General features: G+C 39.8%; 1 protein-coding gene across 1 annotated transcript in view; it reads left to right on the forward strand.

The window, feature by feature from the left end:
- Positions 1–3934: 3934 nt before the first annotated feature.
- The window catches only part of LOC126402434 (vitamin D3 receptor A), a 105555-nt gene continuing 91139 nt past the window's right edge, over positions 3935–18350 (forward strand). Inside the window, exons 1-2 of the mRNA XM_050064417.1 lie at positions 3935–4025; positions 5496–5653. The gene's annotated coding sequence lies outside the window, so the exon portion shown is untranslated. The remainder of the gene's footprint in view (positions 4026–5495; positions 5654–18350) is intronic.

Raw genomic sequence — 18350 nt, forward strand, 5'->3', positions numbered from 1 at the left:
TTTATTGATGTTGGAGGCCGATGATGACATTGTTGAGGAGTTGGAGGTCGAGCCAGAGCTGAGGGGCATGAAATTTTAAATAGGGACAGAGGAAAGGCCTGGAGACAGCTTTCTCCCTGGACTGTGTGATCCTCTGTGTGGCTAAAGCTGCCAAAATATCCCTGAGAAACTTGTGGCACACAAGGGGTGACACTGCTACCAATCTTCTCGCCGCACACTGCGAAGTTGATCAAAGCGTGTGTTTGCCAACTGCTGCAACATTCCTTTAGGTTTGTGCAATTGCAACTGCTCCTTGTGCTTTTTGACTGCAGCTGAAAAATCAGTGTGAGGACTGCATTCATCCAAGTAAAGGTCCAGTCATGTGTGAGAGCCAGTGGGCCGGGGCTCGGCCTGCCTGCGACTATTTGCTTTTCCAGCTGTTTCCTAGACTCACCCTGTGAGTGGGAGAGAAAGTGGTGTGTACGTGCATGTGTGTGTTGGTTTGGAGGTGGGGAGTGGGGGTGTTGAAGTGAGATGGAGAGATTCTGAGTTCAAGGAAGGAAGATAGTGAGGAAGAGATCTATAGAGAAAGTGTGTGTGTTTAATTGTGTATTGAAAAGTGAGAGTGTCTCCTGTTCCTTTTACTCTGTAGTGTGTTTGCACAGTGGAAACACCCCAGACAACCCAGGTACCTCATATAGTATAAACTCTCTCTCTGCCTCTTTCATAGACACACAAACACAGAGGAAGATGAAGTCCTGTGTGCGCATGCCCCCACGCAAACACGCCCATATGCCTGGCTGCCCCTCATATAGACTGATCCGCCTCTCAGACACAAAGCCACAAGAGGTGGCCTAGATTCCAGCACATGCATACACAGGCAGGCTGTAAGGAAAAATATCATGCACACATACACGTTTAAATGTCAAGTATATAGACTGTATAATGTACACACACAGTTACAGTTTAATTTTTGATATCCAGTCTATGACAGTTAAAAAGTCAACACTGATTTATGCTCAATTGTAAAATCCTTGTGTTTGATGTTCATTACCACTGGAGGCTTTGAACACAGAGAAAAATGTGAGGGGATGGGCAGGTGTGAGCTGTATAGACCCACCCTACTTTATATGGGATTTATGCATTTACTGGAGCTACAAAGTTTTTTTTTAAGCTACAGCAGGTCTTGGTCAAACCACATAGGCCTGTTTACCATTGTATGACTGTAACATACTTGCCCATAACCATTTAGCTTTGACATTTATATATAGGCACTTGGCCAACAGTCACATGAGATTAGCATCATAATGACTGCGGCAGTTAAATTAGCCTTAAGGAAGTTATTATAAGAACCAGAGAGCCCTGACAACATCTCTGTAATGGATGGAATGTATACTTAATTGCGGCATACTAAGCTATAAAAAGCTATATTATAGTGTTTTATAGTATATAGTATAGTAGTAGTAGTAGTAGTATTATAGTATAGTATAGTATAGTATAGTATAGTGTAGTGTAGTATAGTATAGTATAGTATAGTGTAGTGTAGTGTAGTATAGTATAGTATAGTATAGCACAAACTGTGTTGTATAAAAGTATAAATATACATTATCGTTTCGTATAATCTAGTAAAGTATAGTATAGTATAGTGTAGTGTAGTATAGTATAGTATAGCACAAACTGTGTTGTATAAAAGTATAAATATACATTATCGTTTCGTATAATCTAGTAAAGTATAGTATAGTATAGTATAGTATAGTATAGTGTAGTGTAGTATAGTATAGTATAGTGTAGTGTAGTGTAGTGTAGTATAGTATAGTATAGAGTAGTGTAGTGTAGTGTAGTATAGTATAGTGTAGTGTAGTATAGTATAGTATAGTATAGAGTAGTGTAGTGTAGTATAGTATAGTATAGTATAGTATAGAGTAGTGTAGTGTAGTGTAGTATAGTATAGTATAGTGTAGTGTAGTATAGTATAGCATAGCACAAACTGTGTTGTATAAAAGTATAAATAAGTATAGTATAGTATAGTATACTGTAGTATAGTATAGTGTAGTAGTGTAGTATAGTATAATATAGTATAGTACAAACTGTGTTGTATAAAAGTATAAATATACATTATCATTTTGAATAGTATAGCGTAGTGTAGCGTAGTGTAGTATGGTATAGTATAGTATAGCACAAACTGTGTTGTATAAAAGTGTAAATAAACATTATCGTTTGTATAGTATATAATAATATAGTACAGGATAGTATAATATAGTATTGTATAGTACACTATAGTAATGTATGACAGTAACATGTGTAGTATAGATAGTATAGCATACTATGGTAATGTATAACAGTATAATGTATAGTATAGTATAGTATAGTACACTACAATAATGTATGGCAATAACATGTGTACTATGGATAGTAAAACACACTATAATAATGTATAACAGTGTAATGTATAGTATAGTATGGTTTAGTATAGTGTAGCACAGAACAGAATAGCAGTATAGTCGAGGAATAAACAGCATTTGAAGAACATTTTATTACAGCAACATTACAGCTGTTTGCCAGAGTAGATGTTCCATGAAGCCAACTGTGATAATCTTGTTGATATAACTGTAACAACATCAAACTCCATTCATGATGAAAGCATTTCCATGGCCTTACACAGCCTCATACAGTTGAGGCAGCTAGCAAAAAAAAAAGTGTTCTGCGTCAGTTTAAGTTCTGGATTCATCCACACTACCTTCACACAGTGAAGAACTGGACTTCCATGATGACAGTTTTTTTAAACAAATAACATGCCATTCATCACATGGTGAATAAGAGGGATGGCTTTCTAAAAGCCTTCTTTCACACAGCACAGAAAGTAAGCTTTGAAATACCCTAATCCTTTCACAGAAGACTGAAAGCCACCAATAAGCAGGCTTCAAGTTGTCTTTTTTCCATCTGTCAGAAAGGGGCTAATGTTGCCTTTCTCATTTGTAACACACACGGCAAGTTATGGATTACTCGCTGGAATGTTGCCAACATGGACCTTCTTGTACTGAGAGGTCAAAGGTTGGATCCTTGCAACAGCCAAATGGCCTTAAGTCCAGTCGATATGCACTTGATAAAAAAAGAAACCACAGTCCAACTTCTCCAGGCTGGAACTGTGCACTGCACAGCTCATCCAGAGACACGACGAGAGATGGATACAAGAAGAGAATCACTCCTAATTACAGAGAAGGTAATGTGGTGATTGAAGTGCTATAATAAAACCTCCCAGGGGTGACATGGTATAGCACCACAGGGCCCTATCATTCCCTCTGAATTCTTCCACCAAGTAGGCAAATTACCCCCTCTCCATATACACACACCATGGACACAAACCAGTTGGTTAGTGGGTTAGTGAAAATGTTATGCACTGTCTTCGGTATGTGTATACTATCAGTTACAGCCAGTTTCCAGGACAGAGAGATCAGAAAGAGAGAGAGAAGAGGATGCTGGAACTTTCATATATTATGTATAGGTAAATCATCAATAATTAATCATGGGAAATGTGGAGTTACAAAGTACATGCAACATTCAAAATTCAACATTGTCAAAACACAAGTTTGCACCCACAAATTAAATAAAAAAAATAATAAACTGCTGTGGCATCTCTCACCATCTCTCCAGTCTCTGTAAATGCAGGCGAGGCAACACCCTGCACGTCACAAGCTCCAGGATGTGGCTGTTGTCATGATATGTAATGATGTATTTTAATGCGTTTTATTTACTATTATTTTTGATGAAACGGGTTTACTACCTACCAGGCTGTCCGCAACGTCACGACACACCCCTACATGGTAAAGAGACAGCTGGGGACTCAGCTCCAGACTGATCCGCTTCTCGACCAATGGGAGCAGACTCTACTCCGGAGTGGAGCGCTGTGATTGGACGCCGAGGGGATTATATATATGTATAGATATGCCTGACTGTTAAATTGTGGGGGCGGGACTATGGAGAAGTGCAGCCCGTCTATGTTGATACAGATCTAGTGTCTGCCTACGTTGCGCTTCGCATGGACTAATGTAAGTTATTTTTCACTTTCCTCTACCTTTGTGTGTGTTTAGCGTTGTGGGCGGTGATGTGACATTATAGCAGCGGTGTAGTTTTGCTCTGTCTCGTTTCGTTTTTGCTGAGAAGTGCTTTCAGGCCGAGTGGCACACGCGCCTTTCAGGCCAGTGAAGTGTGCTGCTGTTAACGTAGCGTTAGCTGTTGTTATTGCTCTCTAGCGGGCTGCAATATTTTGACATGCGGCTGACACAAACAATGTAACCTACTCAATACTGGCGAACTGTCATTGAAGAGGGGCCATTTCACTTAATACCTTACCACTGCTGGGAAGTGCTTTTACTCCAGTACTGTGCTGAAGTACACATTGTACTTATCGCGAGTATTTACATTTTCTGCTACTTTATACTTCTGCTCCACTAAATCTCAGAGGCAGATACTGTGCTGTTCACTCCACTGCTACATTTTGATAAGCTAGTTACTTCGGATTCAAATTAATAATAGAAAATATAATTAACAAATGACAGTAGTGGGATATTAAAGATTGAGATACAACTCCATTGATGCCACACAAGCTACCGGGCAGATCAAGTATAGGCCCATTAAGTAGTTAAAATAAGCCCCACCTTCAGCAGCTTCAACATTAAGGCGATTTAAACATTAATGCACTAAAAATTAATCCAATACTATGACATCTTATTCTGAAATGGACAGTTCTGCATTATTTTTGGGTACTTTTAGTGTATTTTAATGGTGATAATTATGTACTATTAATTTAAATACACGAGTTTTACTTGTATTTTTGCGCTGTCTTTAGCTGACATGTTGTCATATTGATAACACAGTAATATACACGACGTGTTAACATTAAAGGACACACTGTAACGTTAACTGCCGCCGTTTGTGTTAGCCACTGTCCGAGCCCCGTTAACGGTCTGTACCCGCGTGAGGAGAAAGGGGGTCGGCAAAACCCCTTTTAAATATGTGGCAATTGAACATGGCCGTGCGTGTTGGCGAATGTACAGCACTAGTAACATGATTTCACAGGTTAGGAGTGGAGTCACTATTCAATGCGGTATGTTCACAAGCAAACGCCTCTATGACTCGCATGCTGGCTCTGATTTTAGTCCCACATTTTCCCCTAACGAGACAGCAAGAGGAGGAGGGCGGCAGGCGGCGTGAACAGTCGGAAAACTCAAAAGTTTAGTTAGCATCATGTGTGAGTTGTGTGCCGAATGTACCACACGTCCCGAAATCTCTCGCGGAAGGTCTAAAGTCCTGTTCCCAGACGTGTTTACCGCCGCGCGAGCGAGGCAGCTATTGAATTGCCAGATTTATTGAGTGACGTTTGGCGTAACACTGTGTCCATGCAAGAAATAACGGGACGTCATCAGGGCTCTAACGTTACCCAACCCCCAGCCCCCCCCTCCCTGACTGACCGTTAGATAGCCCTGCCTAATCACTCCTCCTTTCTTCTCTGTTGACAGTTTTGTTTTATACGGAGGAAAAAAGTTTTTTTCAGCGTGGGGAAATTGTTAAAAAGCTGCCTTCAACTCCACCGGCTCGGAAAATTTGGCGACCTGGCTCCAGCCTTTGGGTCCCCCCTCTGCTACTGCACAAAGTGAAGGTTGATATGCCACATCAGGTAAGAGAGCAGCTTGGGGTTTTTTGACAGAAAAGCAGTAAAGACTCCGGTTAGCATGTAATGTTATGAGCTAGTCGCTACATATGAGGAAAAAAAAAAGGGGAAAATCCTGCAGCTTTTCCTCTTTGTTTCCTCGCTATAGCGCGTTTACGTTTGCTGAGGCCACATGGCATTTCACATTGCACATTCATTTCGCATTTCAGCACAACTTCTACGCTAGCCTTTTTTCCCGGTTATGTTTTGTGTGTGGTGTTATTGTTACAGGCGGGCGCTTCACTCCACGTTCCACATGTGTATGCCTGTCTGTCTGCCTGCCTGCCTGCCTGCAGCAGTGCCAGTGCGCAAATCCAAAAAACGCCCGAGAGAAAAAATAAACCGAACTGGAGGTTATTCCACTGCATTAGATGAACATGTATCTCCGATGTTGTGTGTGTGTGTGTGTGTGTGTGTGTAAAGTGACAGGCAGATGGATGTTGTTGTGTGGTTTTTGAAGTGTTCCTTCCTGGAGGTTGTCAGCTTCTGATGTGGAGGAGGCTGCTCCTGTTTGCAGGCGGGGAAGACAAAGGGACAGATCAGCATGGAGCTGAGTGGAGTAGCATGGAGCCGGATAGACTTCAGCCAGTTACTGCAGTTAGAGAAAATATTGTTGTGTGACCCTCAGGAAACATGTTGACAAGTATTCTATATTGCATCCTCCATATATATGATCAGATAACAGCAGTGTGCAACATCCTGTGTTGAGCAACACTGTTTTGTACACTGTTTGTACACTGTTTTAATGTAGACATGCAGGAATTTGTATGGATCCTAAATCATTTCAGTGGTCATCATTAAGTGTTCTCTGTGGTGTGAATTTTCAGCTTGTGCATTTCACTTTGAGGCCGAAGTTTTAAACAAAACCACCAGCACTGCTTTAAGCAGGACTTGATAATTATTATAATTTAATTGAAAGACTAGCATTATCTTTAAGTGTGGGCATAATGGCTTTATAGCAGTGTTTCCACTTAGGCTGAGAGTGGTTCCCTTGGCTGAAGAGAAATGAAAATTGCATTTCAGTCATACTTAAGAGAAATGTTTTGTCTGATATGTGTGGTTTCCTTTTTTCCACAATCTCTAGGATTTTCAATTTGGCCATTTTTTAGCATAGTAGTCTGTTTGTTTTGCTGAGCTTGAATTACAGGGACTGTTCCAGTTTTTGTTTCATGTAGCGTTGACTCTTGAATATGATGAAAGACAAGGTATTCTATGTAAATTTGATACAGCGATAAGATCGGAAAATTAATATTTTGTGCCTGGAGCAACAGTGTTATTTCACCACATTGTGGTTTTGTTCCTCTACCTGTATGTTTGCTTGTTTCCGCCTTGTGTTGGCACGTTTTTACTGGGTTGCTGCTCTGCTACATTGTGAGTAAACACCATGCTACACCCTGCGATTACATGATTCACTGACCACTTACCTCCCACTGCTGCTGGATCAAAACCTTGTATCTCTCAGAGCGCATATCCTCAGTAATATAGCCTTGTGTTTCTCAGTGTCACCCGCTCCATGACGCAAGAGCAGGAGGCATACATCACTCTCCGAGAAAACGTACGGTCTATCACAGGTTTATGAATCTGGAAAAAGGTGGAAGTTGAGGGGGGTTTTGTCATGAAAGGGATAATCACTCTGTCACTTTGCCGTGTTGACTCCTTCTTCTAAAGGTTCCTCCCACCCACCCATTACCTCAGTGGGGCACAAAGGGTCTTTTTCTGTAATGAGGTGCTTAGTGGAGCACATTGTGCTCAGGAGGTTTGTACTCTGCTGAGTTACAGGCAGGTTGTAAAATGATAACAGATGCATGGGGGCCTCAAGGTGCAGCACACTATTTTGAAACATAGGCTAATTCCAGGGAATATGGAATGCATGTGTGTGTATGCGCGCGCGCACACACACGTACGTTCACACATTTTCACAAACACCTACAGGTCTGCACACTCACAAACTTTGTTGCTGTGAGTTAAATTTTTCCAGTGACTTTGTTAAGGTCATGGAGTTTGCAGTTTAAAGTCAGTGCTGTGAGTTCCTATTGACTTTTAAGGAGATCTCTAAAGGCGCGTCTCGTCACAACACAGGTGCAACAAGACTGTTAAGATTGATTCTGTCATTTTAAGTGTTGAAAGTGATCTTAAGAGTAGACGTTTAAAATAAATGCTGTCATGTGCAAACTCAGTCTTTGCCCTGATACGGATATGGGCAGCTTATAAAAGTTTTAGTTTTATCAAAACCTGACTGAGTGAAAGAGTGGGAGGATGTTTGTATAATTTCAGATAGGAGACTAGCAGGGCTGCAGCTCACAGTTATTTTCACTGTTGAATTGGTTGATTAGGCTATTGAATAAATTACTTCATGATTCATTTAGTTTGTAAATATAGCTTGTGTTATCCAACTGACAGCCCATAAAAGGACAAAATGAAGCACTTGAAACAACCTGAAAAATCAGAGTTCTCAACATTGTTGCAGACAATCATATACCAATCCAATATAACCATAAAGCAGTCCTACTCATTGATTTGCAACATTAAACACAATGGGTTAATATCTTGAGATATTAAAGAGAGTTACCATGATATATAAACGTTACGACATAATTTTTGACGGTAGACAAATTTAGTTTTTGCTTGTTGGCCCTTACTGCTACTCAGCTTCTTCTTTTAAGCATCACAGAATTTAAGAGAACCTCTCCAGGAGATATCAAGTATAGTGTTGACAGTTAGTTATAGATAAAGGCTAGGTTTGGGCAGATGGATGATACTGTTGTCTGTTCATATGGGTGGGTGATATGGCCAAAATCTTCTATCTCAATATATGCGATTTTATATCATGGTAACGGTATATATGATGATACAATAATTGTTCTGTGAATTCAGTTAAGAAATTGTTTCAAGTAACCACACCGTACTTTATCACATTTGATTATTTCTTTTATATGAATAAAAACAACAGCCTTACATGGGACAACACTTAAGTTACAAACATAAGATTCAAAACAGTAGAACAAATTCTGAAAGAAGCTTTAAGGTTCCTTAGAATAATAATTTCAGGTGTTACAGGTGTCTGTATTTAATTTAACTCCTCCTCCATTTTTGCCCAAATCACTTTACATTGGGAGGTAGCTTGATTTACAGTATCACAAGATCGCGCAAGAATCACAAGATCACATAAAGATCCAGCCTTGATTTGCTGCATAACCTGCCCCGCATAGCTCCCGTGGTAGAAATGTATCGCCTAATCTGTAGGGATGCACCGCTTTTTGCGTAAAACATCTGTATCAGCTGGAATTTGCCTTGTTAACTACCAGCAGCGTAATGGCAAATAAAATGACATTTACCGATGGCAGTGGATGATGTTTCTCTGCGTGTCCCTTCATCCCTGGGACTATTGAAGACGAGACAAACAGAGATCTTTTCTGGGATGCCTTCGGTACAAAAGGACATGGCAAACTCACTTTAGCATTGTCAGAGAACATGCTGTATTTTTTATGTTCTGAGCAACAAGTCTGTGTTGAGGAGAGCTTGTTTAGCTGTTAGCAGTCAGTGGCTGGAACTAACTACTGATGGAGGTTGCACTGAGTGACAGTATGATACATTCAGGCTTTATTCAGTAAATAGAAGTATTTTGCAAGGGTAAATTTGACCTTTTTCATGATATTTGCTAGTGTAATCTTGTTTAAATTTAGTTTTTGGTGAGAAAAGTTGATTAAATTTGATTGAAGGAGAAATTTGTTGATGTTTTCACAGCAATATAAAATAGATATTAGAGATGTAATTATGATATATCATATATAGTAAAAAGACTTTTTTTTTTTGTTAAAGATATTTTTTAGGGCATTTTGCCTTTAATGGACAGGACAGGTAAGTTTCAGCCATTGGCCAAATTGTTTTTTAAACATTGGTATCAGCCCGGAATTTTAGAATTGGTGCATCCCTCCTAATCTCTACTGATGGACACATTCTACTGTCATACCATCATATCGCAAAACCCTACCTGTCAGTGTTCAGCAACAGCTGATGATTGTTTGAGGGCAAATTGGTGTCACTCTGCAATTTATTTATATTTGGCAGGCTGTGATGTTGGTTTGGCTAGGCCTCGTCCCGAATCAACACTGTAGAAAGGGGTTTTCAAAGTTCAGACAAATATTTGGATATGATTCCAGTTTAATCTGCCCTGCTCTCAGATTTAGATGATCCCCGGTCACAATCCCTTGTCACAGACAGAGGCTCAGGCTTAGTTTAAGGATGTTTTAAAACAATGTAGTGTGTAGGGATGGCCCTGATCCCAGTCTGAGTCCTTTTAATAATAATGAGTATGATACTGCTGCTCACTTAAATGTTGATAAAATATGTATCTGACACACTGAAAAAATAGCTACTAAATCTTATTTTTTCATAAGCAACTCGATCTAAATACTGAAGCTCTCCGTTCAAAACTATTAAATTTGTAAGCTCAATTTAAATTGATATGATGTGACTAAAATCCACTATCCATCCAATCCATCCACTAGAGAGAGGATGTGTCACTAGGGCTGTGCCATACAATTACAGATAGATTTGAAGAAGAGTGCCAGTAGCAGTAATCCTTCGATCGCATTTTTTGCTTTGGTCTCCATCTTTTATTGCAAGTGCTGATTACTGCGGTATTTCTGCCCCGCACTTCTGAGTTGTCATGTCATTCAAACAGCTCAATACTCTGTTGTCCTTTCTCCTGAATTTTCCCATTGTCTGTTAAACGACAGTGTTTGTGCTACCCAGTTTCTCTTCTGCGTATTTCAAACAAAACACTCACCTAGGAAAGAGACACCAGGTGTTTGTCAGCTGCAAAATGTGTACACTTTCATGAGCTGGTCTGAAGTTGAATCACTTTTGTGGAGAATGAATGAATGAATGAATGAATGAATGAATGAATAAGCAACAGAGAGGAGAAAAACAGACATCTGTCATTCACATGTTAATGGATTTACTCCTTTTTTATTATTGTGTTATTCCTCGATCTCCTCCTCCCTCCTTAATGTGGACGTGTTAAACAGGGGCTAATGGATTCCTTATGAGAGGTAATTGTGTAGCTATAACATAAATGTAGTAGAGGCTCTGGTGTTGTGGCTGGTGTGATTAGGTCTTGTTTGAAGGCCCTGAGGGGCTTGGCGAGATAAATGTCAATAGCAGCTCACCTCACAGTTTAAGGTCACAGTGGTGCATACAGAATTGCATGGTCTCGGGGTTTGACGTATGAATGACTCTGTGGTGGTGAACAATCCTGGGGATCATAGGGTTGGGGTTGCGTGTTGTGGTCGGGGGTTGCTTAGCACAACAGTAACACTGCTAGGGTCAGATGTTCAATTCCCCCAAGGCAAAAATGTATTTGCTGTTGGAAATGTAAGGCTGTTTGGATTGAATCGTGTCTGCATCAACATACAATGGGTTAGATATGTGATAAACCTCCATTGTAGTAAAGCTTTGAACTGGAAAGCCCGATGCCCATTAACCAGTGAAAAACCAGTAATTTTTAAGAATTAAAAAAACAAAACAAAATGATTTGAATACAAGAGAACCTTAAGCATTGATTATTGAGCTCTTAGTACCGTATTTCCACTTCAAGGCGGTGAAGTTTTAATGTTTTGTGATGTTGGCTCTACTGACAGACAGACGGCTAACTGTGTTTACATACTGAAATATAGTGCCCACCCTCCACTGATTAGCTAAAGTTAACCTTGGCCACTCTGCACTGTGCTCCACACAGGTCGGTTGGGAGCCGGTTTGCAGTGATTTGGCTATTACTGCTGGTAGGGCCACCCTGCCAGCAGGACTAGCTGTGTTGACACTGCTTATGGTGCTAACAGTGATATTTTAGTTAACAATGTTTAAGGTTGCGGAAACATGGTAGCCATGTTTCCGCAGCAATGCTGTGGGGTCAGAATGCCGTTGTTAGTGGTAAGTGCAGAATAAGTGGCGCTGCCAACTCGTTCCCAACAGACAAGCGTGGTGTGCTGTGCAGTTAACTCAAAATTTGCAAAATTAACCTATAGACCAATATGCTTAATCAGACTAAATTTTCTTGGTGGTTAATCGATTGGTGATTAAAATCCCTACTTTGAGCAGTATGTTTAAGATGCATCTAAATTCTAGGATTGCATTTCTTCACGCAAAGTGCCAAGGGATAGTTAAATATTAAAATACACTTACAGTATTTCTTATTTCTCCCCTCCTTCCCAATCATCAATCCAGCTAAATCCATACAAACCTGAATTGGCTGCAAGTCTAAGAAATATTTGCCATGGTGACCAAGCTGCCCCTTGAGGCACAGACCTGAGACAGCGCTTCATATAGTGTTCATCCGCATCCATTTTACCTGTCAGGCTGACTTGAGATAACGCACAGGTCTGCTTTTCTTTAGCAGAGCCACACAGGGCTTAACGCGGCCGGAGAACAGCTTAAACGCTTAACAAGAGACTAAAATCACCGTCAGTCTGTCTTTGGAGAAGTAACCCGGACAGCAGATCTGGATTGAGGTGACAGTTACATATGCCAAACTCTAAAATAATACATTTAAGAGTAAAGACCTGATAAAAAACATATGTAATTGCCCTAGGTACTTCTTGACCTCTGTAAATACAGTGAAGATGCCTGGACATTTTTTTCATACAGCATAGGACTTTTTAGACAAGGTTGTTGTTAAGAATCACTCCCCACGATTCCAGCTCCTCTAACACCCCTGATCTTGGACAATTTACACTCGTAGAGGCTCATTATTTACTTCACGTTTTCCTGGTTTCATGGTGAGGAGGCTGGAATTTAAAGGAATGGATTTGGGCTATTTAAATTGGCAGAACCACAGGCCACCAGCCATGGATTCAGACTGTCGCTAAAGTATTAGTTCTACCGCCCAACCCGTTTCTGAAACGTTCTGTAAAAGTCAGGAAAGTTTAGTTATGACTTTTGTTTCCCAGCGTGAGACGTGTAATGAGAAATTTGGCCACAGGTTGTCAAGAACAACCCGGTCAAAGCTTGATCATGCAGCTTGTGATTTATGATGGAATAACCATGGGAAAAAGATTTGAAATTTTACAGTAAGAAACGTTTCCCATGTCACACAAACACAGGCCTTTAACAAGAAGTAGTCAAAGTCCGCCCTTGTTTCCGAAAAACGCACAGCTCATTCATTGACTTTGATTTAGTTTAACTGGAATCAGACTACCAAACTCCACGCTAAAGATATTTCCTTAAACAGCCAAAAGTCTGTTGTAACCATCACTGCCTTCTGTGTTTCCATTAATTTAAACTGAGGCTTTTTAATTAGACTGATGTGAGAGTTAACTTGGACGTGTTTTACTGCCACGCTAAGAGCACGACTGGCTCATTAGTGCAGCCACTCATTAAACCTGGGAAAGAGAGTGTGTGTGTATATGTGTGTGTGTATGTATGAAGTTGTCTCTCATGGACTTGAAGCAGTGCATGTATTTAAATGTCTCTGCTCTGACGGCTATCAAAGAAAAGAGTTAGAGACTGTCCTTAACACCAAGCCCTCAGTCCAGTGTGAGAGGCACAGCCTGTGTGATTTTTGAGTTGCACGAAGTCAACATTTTTGCATTTTGATTATGATTTAAATCTGCACTTATCAGTATTTTATGCTAATTATATGTCAAATGACTGTGTGTAACCGGAGTCTCTGGACTGGAGAATGTGGAGAGTGTTTTCATTGTTTTGGTTTTACGGCCCATAACCAATAAGGTTCTGGTTCTATTTTAGGCCCTGTTTATATAGATATTTTTAAAAATGGATATTTTCCTGCTCTGTTAAAAAAATCTGTCCAGACGACCTTCGTTTTACAAAATATCTGTGTGCACACTAGAATGCAAAGTGGTGCAGCAATACGAAGTTTAAGTGTGTAGTCATTAGATCAAGCTGTAAAATGCTAACACAAAGCAATGATGGGCTGAGGAGATGACGTCAAAAAATTTCAGTTTTAGTGACCTAAAACTCCATTTGCATGTGGAGAACAGGCCACAAAGGAAAATTTTAGTTTCATAAATCTGTGTAGACAAGGCCCTAGGCTCATATATAGCTACTCCCTTTACATAAAAAAAACAAAAAAACGATGGTTTCGAACTGCCCTCCTGCTTCCATGCATCCTTTATGTTGGCAGAAACACAGCCAGTAGAGGCAGTAGAGGGCAGAGTCGAAAGTTTCATAAACAACAAACGAGGCGATAGCGAAGGAGGTCATAATTATGTAGCCTACCTGTAACAGAAGCAGCGTTGTAAACGGCAGTGGTGGGTGAGGCCATGAAATACATTGCGACGTGTGAACAGAGCTTTCTTGTCACTACATTACCGATTCATTTCGTTCTGACATTTTTTAGATGTCTTTGTCGTCTCCTACGGTCATATCTCACTTAAGCCATGCTACACTGCCGCATGCTACAGTAGAATGAAACGCAGAGTACAGACAGAAGACTCCATCCATGTCTGTATTTGTATCGAACGTTGAGCCTAAATGAGTCCCAAATGCTCAATGAGCCCTAAATGCTCTCATTGACCTTGTCTCCAGCAGTAGGCAGCTGTTTTCAGTGTAAAAGTTTTGATAAATCTACGTTACCTGCCCAGCATCACACGGCAGAGAAACAAGTGACTGTCAAGGGTGGAAGTGTGTTCACTGCAGTGTTTTAATTTGTCATGTGCTCATGGTTCATGCTCTGTCTTCACATGCAGTGTTTTTATTTAACACACCTTTCCTAAAATTGTGAGACATGTATCATTCACCCCTATGCCCAGTCATAGTACAGTTCAACACACCTGCAGGGCAGCCGCCCCGCATAAAACTCGTGTAGCAGCTGACATGAGCGTCACGTTTGTCCTGTTACACTTTCTGTTACGTGTTTGTTATCTGTGATGTGAAAACATCACGTTTCAACACATTCAGGAGTGAACATCCTGGTCATAGTCCAGTTATAGCTCACGACAGAGCGCGTGTCCTGCGTGACTGTCGATCACACTGGACAGCACATGAGGAGGTCGTTCCTTTGGTTCAACAGTAGTTTAGCCAACTCTGATGCATTCATGATTTTGTTAGTTCGAGGGATTTAGAGGTGCATATTTTCAAACTTTGGAGCAAGCCAGGCAAGCTGTTTCCCCCTGCCTCGACAAATGGGAAGGAAATTATGTCATCTTCTGACCGTCATCATTTAATAATATTCTCCAGAAAGGGGGTGTTCACATTTCTGGATATTGCAGCGAATTGCAAGACTAAGAAGGAAACATAAAACACAAGCAAATGAGATTCAGCTTTCTGTCTTCTTGCTCACTCTGTCTGCATCTGTCTGTTGAGGCCCAGTGGAAGGGGCTCTCACTGAGCTGCTAACCCTTCTCAACCTTTTTTTCCCCCCTCCATTCCTCATTCTCTGTTTCCTGATGCTACTGTAGCTCAGGGAGGGAGAGACAAGCCCACAGAGAGAGATTGGTTGTAACTCAACAGGCCCCCCACAGAAGGCTCCACCCTTCTCATCCTGTTTGTGGGACAATTAGTCATCCTAAAGTGTTGTGGCTGACCGGACGGCCCACTGCATGCACACACGTGCTCTTAATGCAGTTCAAGTCAATACCCTTTGTTAATATTGGCATAAACATTTAAAGCCTCACTATCTTTCTCTCACTTCTTCTTCTTCCTGCCTGCATCTTTTGACACGTGTACACACACACACCATGGCTCCAGTGTAAATGCAGAACAGCAGGCCGAAGCTGACAGGACGAAGCATGTTCTAGCTTACGGCTACAACACTTTCACTCTCGCTCTCTCCCTCTTTCCCACAACGCCAGCACTTGGACTTAAGACTTGAAATAAAGAAAATTATATTTGACATTTACTGATTGTGCAAATAGCGCTTTTTATCTGCTTTTACAAACTTAAAACTGTCTCTAAAATGGGTAGAGATGTGACAAAAGGTTGGCAGTCTGGAGATCTGTTAACAGCATTTCATCTTATCCTGTTGGTTTATAGTTTCATCATGTACTGTAGACAAGTTAGCTTTGACAGCTTTATGTCTGGTTTTGGATTTATACTTTGTCTTAAAGTCAACTCCCTCTAGGATTACAAATGTCTTGGAAAGTCTTAAAATTGGCTTCCTGAAACCTGATTTCTTCCTCTGTGTCAATCTATTAAAGTGGGAAAAGGCTCGACTTGTTTGTGCTTTTGATTTAGCTCTCAGATACAAAACAATCATTCATAAATCACGGAGACTATTAGTCTGATATTCTGGAGTTTTCAGCATGTTGTTTGAATTTAAAGATGCATTGGATATTAATTACATGATATTCTTGATTGCTTGACGACAAATAAAATCATAGAAGTGGGATTTAAATTTTCACTCACTATATGCATTACACAACTCAAATAAAGTGCTGTAACAAGACTGATGTCAGATGATTGTTGTAACTTTAAAGCTACTTCAGGGAATTACATAGCAATATAAAGAGTTCAGGAAGTCCTAATGCATTAGTTACATTTTGAGCCTTTCCCTCTTTCTCCCATCTTCATGATCTTTTGTCACTTTATAGAAATCCATTTGTACCTCAGTATTCCCTCTTCTCTTTCCTTCACCTATTCTCATGTCTCTTCTCTCACTGTGTTCGTCTTGCATTTGTCCATTTAGTGTAGTACACAAACTCAAGCTATGCGTGTGTGGGCTGTATGATTATTAAAACAGAGTCCAACCTCCCGCTCCTCTTTTTGGTCAACATGTCATGTTGTCTTCCAGTCTGCTTTATCAGAGAGCACAGATACAGAATCTGAAAAATGCAGGAAAATAAGGCATGACTGATTTGATGGTCATGGTCAGATTTGTATTCTTGTTGATGAAGGTTTCGGTGCTTCATGGTGGTACATGAGGAGTATGCATATGTGCAGAATACAGTCTGTACATACTGTACACACTGGCGTGTACAGTATGTACAGCAGTGTTACATAAAGGCTGAGCTCTATAATCTGTCACATGTTAATTTAAACCCACCGTCAAGGTGATGTTAAAGTATGTAACACTGATTAGAATCTAAGTCAATAATATTGATGATACTGCCACTTTTTCATGATATTAATGAGATATTGAAATTATTTTTTTGTTTCAACTTGACTGAAATATAACATTAAATTGTGCCATTGATTAGTGTTGTCGAAAGTATTGATTTATTAATAAAATATTCATTTTCCCAAGGCTGTAGCCATGGAACTCCCCCATACACACACACATAAAAAAACTGAAAACTAATTTCCTATTATATTAAATTATTTATCAGAATTACAGCTATACAGTATACTATACAAATATGCAATAAATGAAAGCTTCTACTGTCTACATAAATAATACATGCAGTACTGCAGTAATGATTGACACTTTCAGATTACATTCTAGCTTTCCACTTTTTAATTCAGTTGGAGAAACAGTACAGTGTTTAACATTGATTGCACATAGCCAACAGCAGTCGAGCAACAGCTCCTGCTGGGGTACGGCAACACCACTTGGACAAACCACACGCAGAACTGCACTACACTGTAATACTAGAAACAGTAGTACTTAAAAAAAAGGCAATTTATTAGATTTATTTGATTATTATGACATTTAATAATGATTATTTCAGATGGCGGTGTTAGGTTTCTTCTTGTAACATAGCAATTAATTTTCAAGATATTTTGGGGGACATTTTTAGCATATTTTGATATACACAAACCAATATATAAGAATTACTGTCTTGCATTTTCTGCAGTATCAGTACTATTGATACTACTTTCTAGGGCTGCAAGATATGCAAAAACAAGTCATATTGCGATGATTTTGACAGATATTGCGATCGCGATATGATTGATATATATCGATCTTTGTGGGAATTGTAATTTTCGCACTTCATTTTCACTGAAAACTATAAAATGACGAAAATGTGAATTTTGCCAGGGTCTGTACCAAACAAGCATGTTGCCTTACGTCTGGCCACGATCTGTAGGCCGGAGCCACAAATGCATCATTTGTAAAAGTATGTTGTGATATATTTTACGTTCAGTGAAAAATTGCAGCTCATGCAATTGGAATTTTGCACTTGGCAATATTGTGATTTTGATAATATTTCAATCAATTGAGCAGCCAGACTTCTTTCTTGCTCTCTCTTCTCTCCAACAACCAGATGACACACACTGCTGCAACGCCCCCATAGCATCGCCTCCTCTTACTCATTCATATTGCTGTCTTTTCATCACTTGTCTCATTCACTCTGGTTGCATACAGGCTTTTGTGGCACAGCTTTGCTTTGTTTTACTCGCTCTTCATTGCCTTTTGAATGTGTGACAGCCTCAGAGGCTTTGAACATGTGCACTACCGCAAGTAGAATATTGTTTTCATTAAAGTAAATAAATGTAAATTGATGGTAATATTTACTACAGTCATTCTGCTGTCCTCTGCTACTAAATAAGAAACGTTGTTGATGTCATGTTATGGCCTTGTTATATTTCTTTTTATAAAAACTTTCAGTGGTGTGCCCATATTGTCAATTGGTATTGAAAATGGTAAGCAATATTGATATTTTTCAAGATATATTGAATTCTAATGTTGTGACAACACCACTATGGATATTTATTTAATATAATCTGCAAATAGAATAAGACATTCTCAGACCAAGATGAAAAA

Source organism: Epinephelus moara, chromosome 16 (assembly GCF_006386435.1).
Source record: "Epinephelus moara isolate mb chromosome 16, YSFRI_EMoa_1.0, whole genome shotgun sequence".
Classification (NCBI taxonomy): Eukaryota; Metazoa; Chordata; class Actinopteri; order Perciformes; family Serranidae; genus Epinephelus; species Epinephelus moara.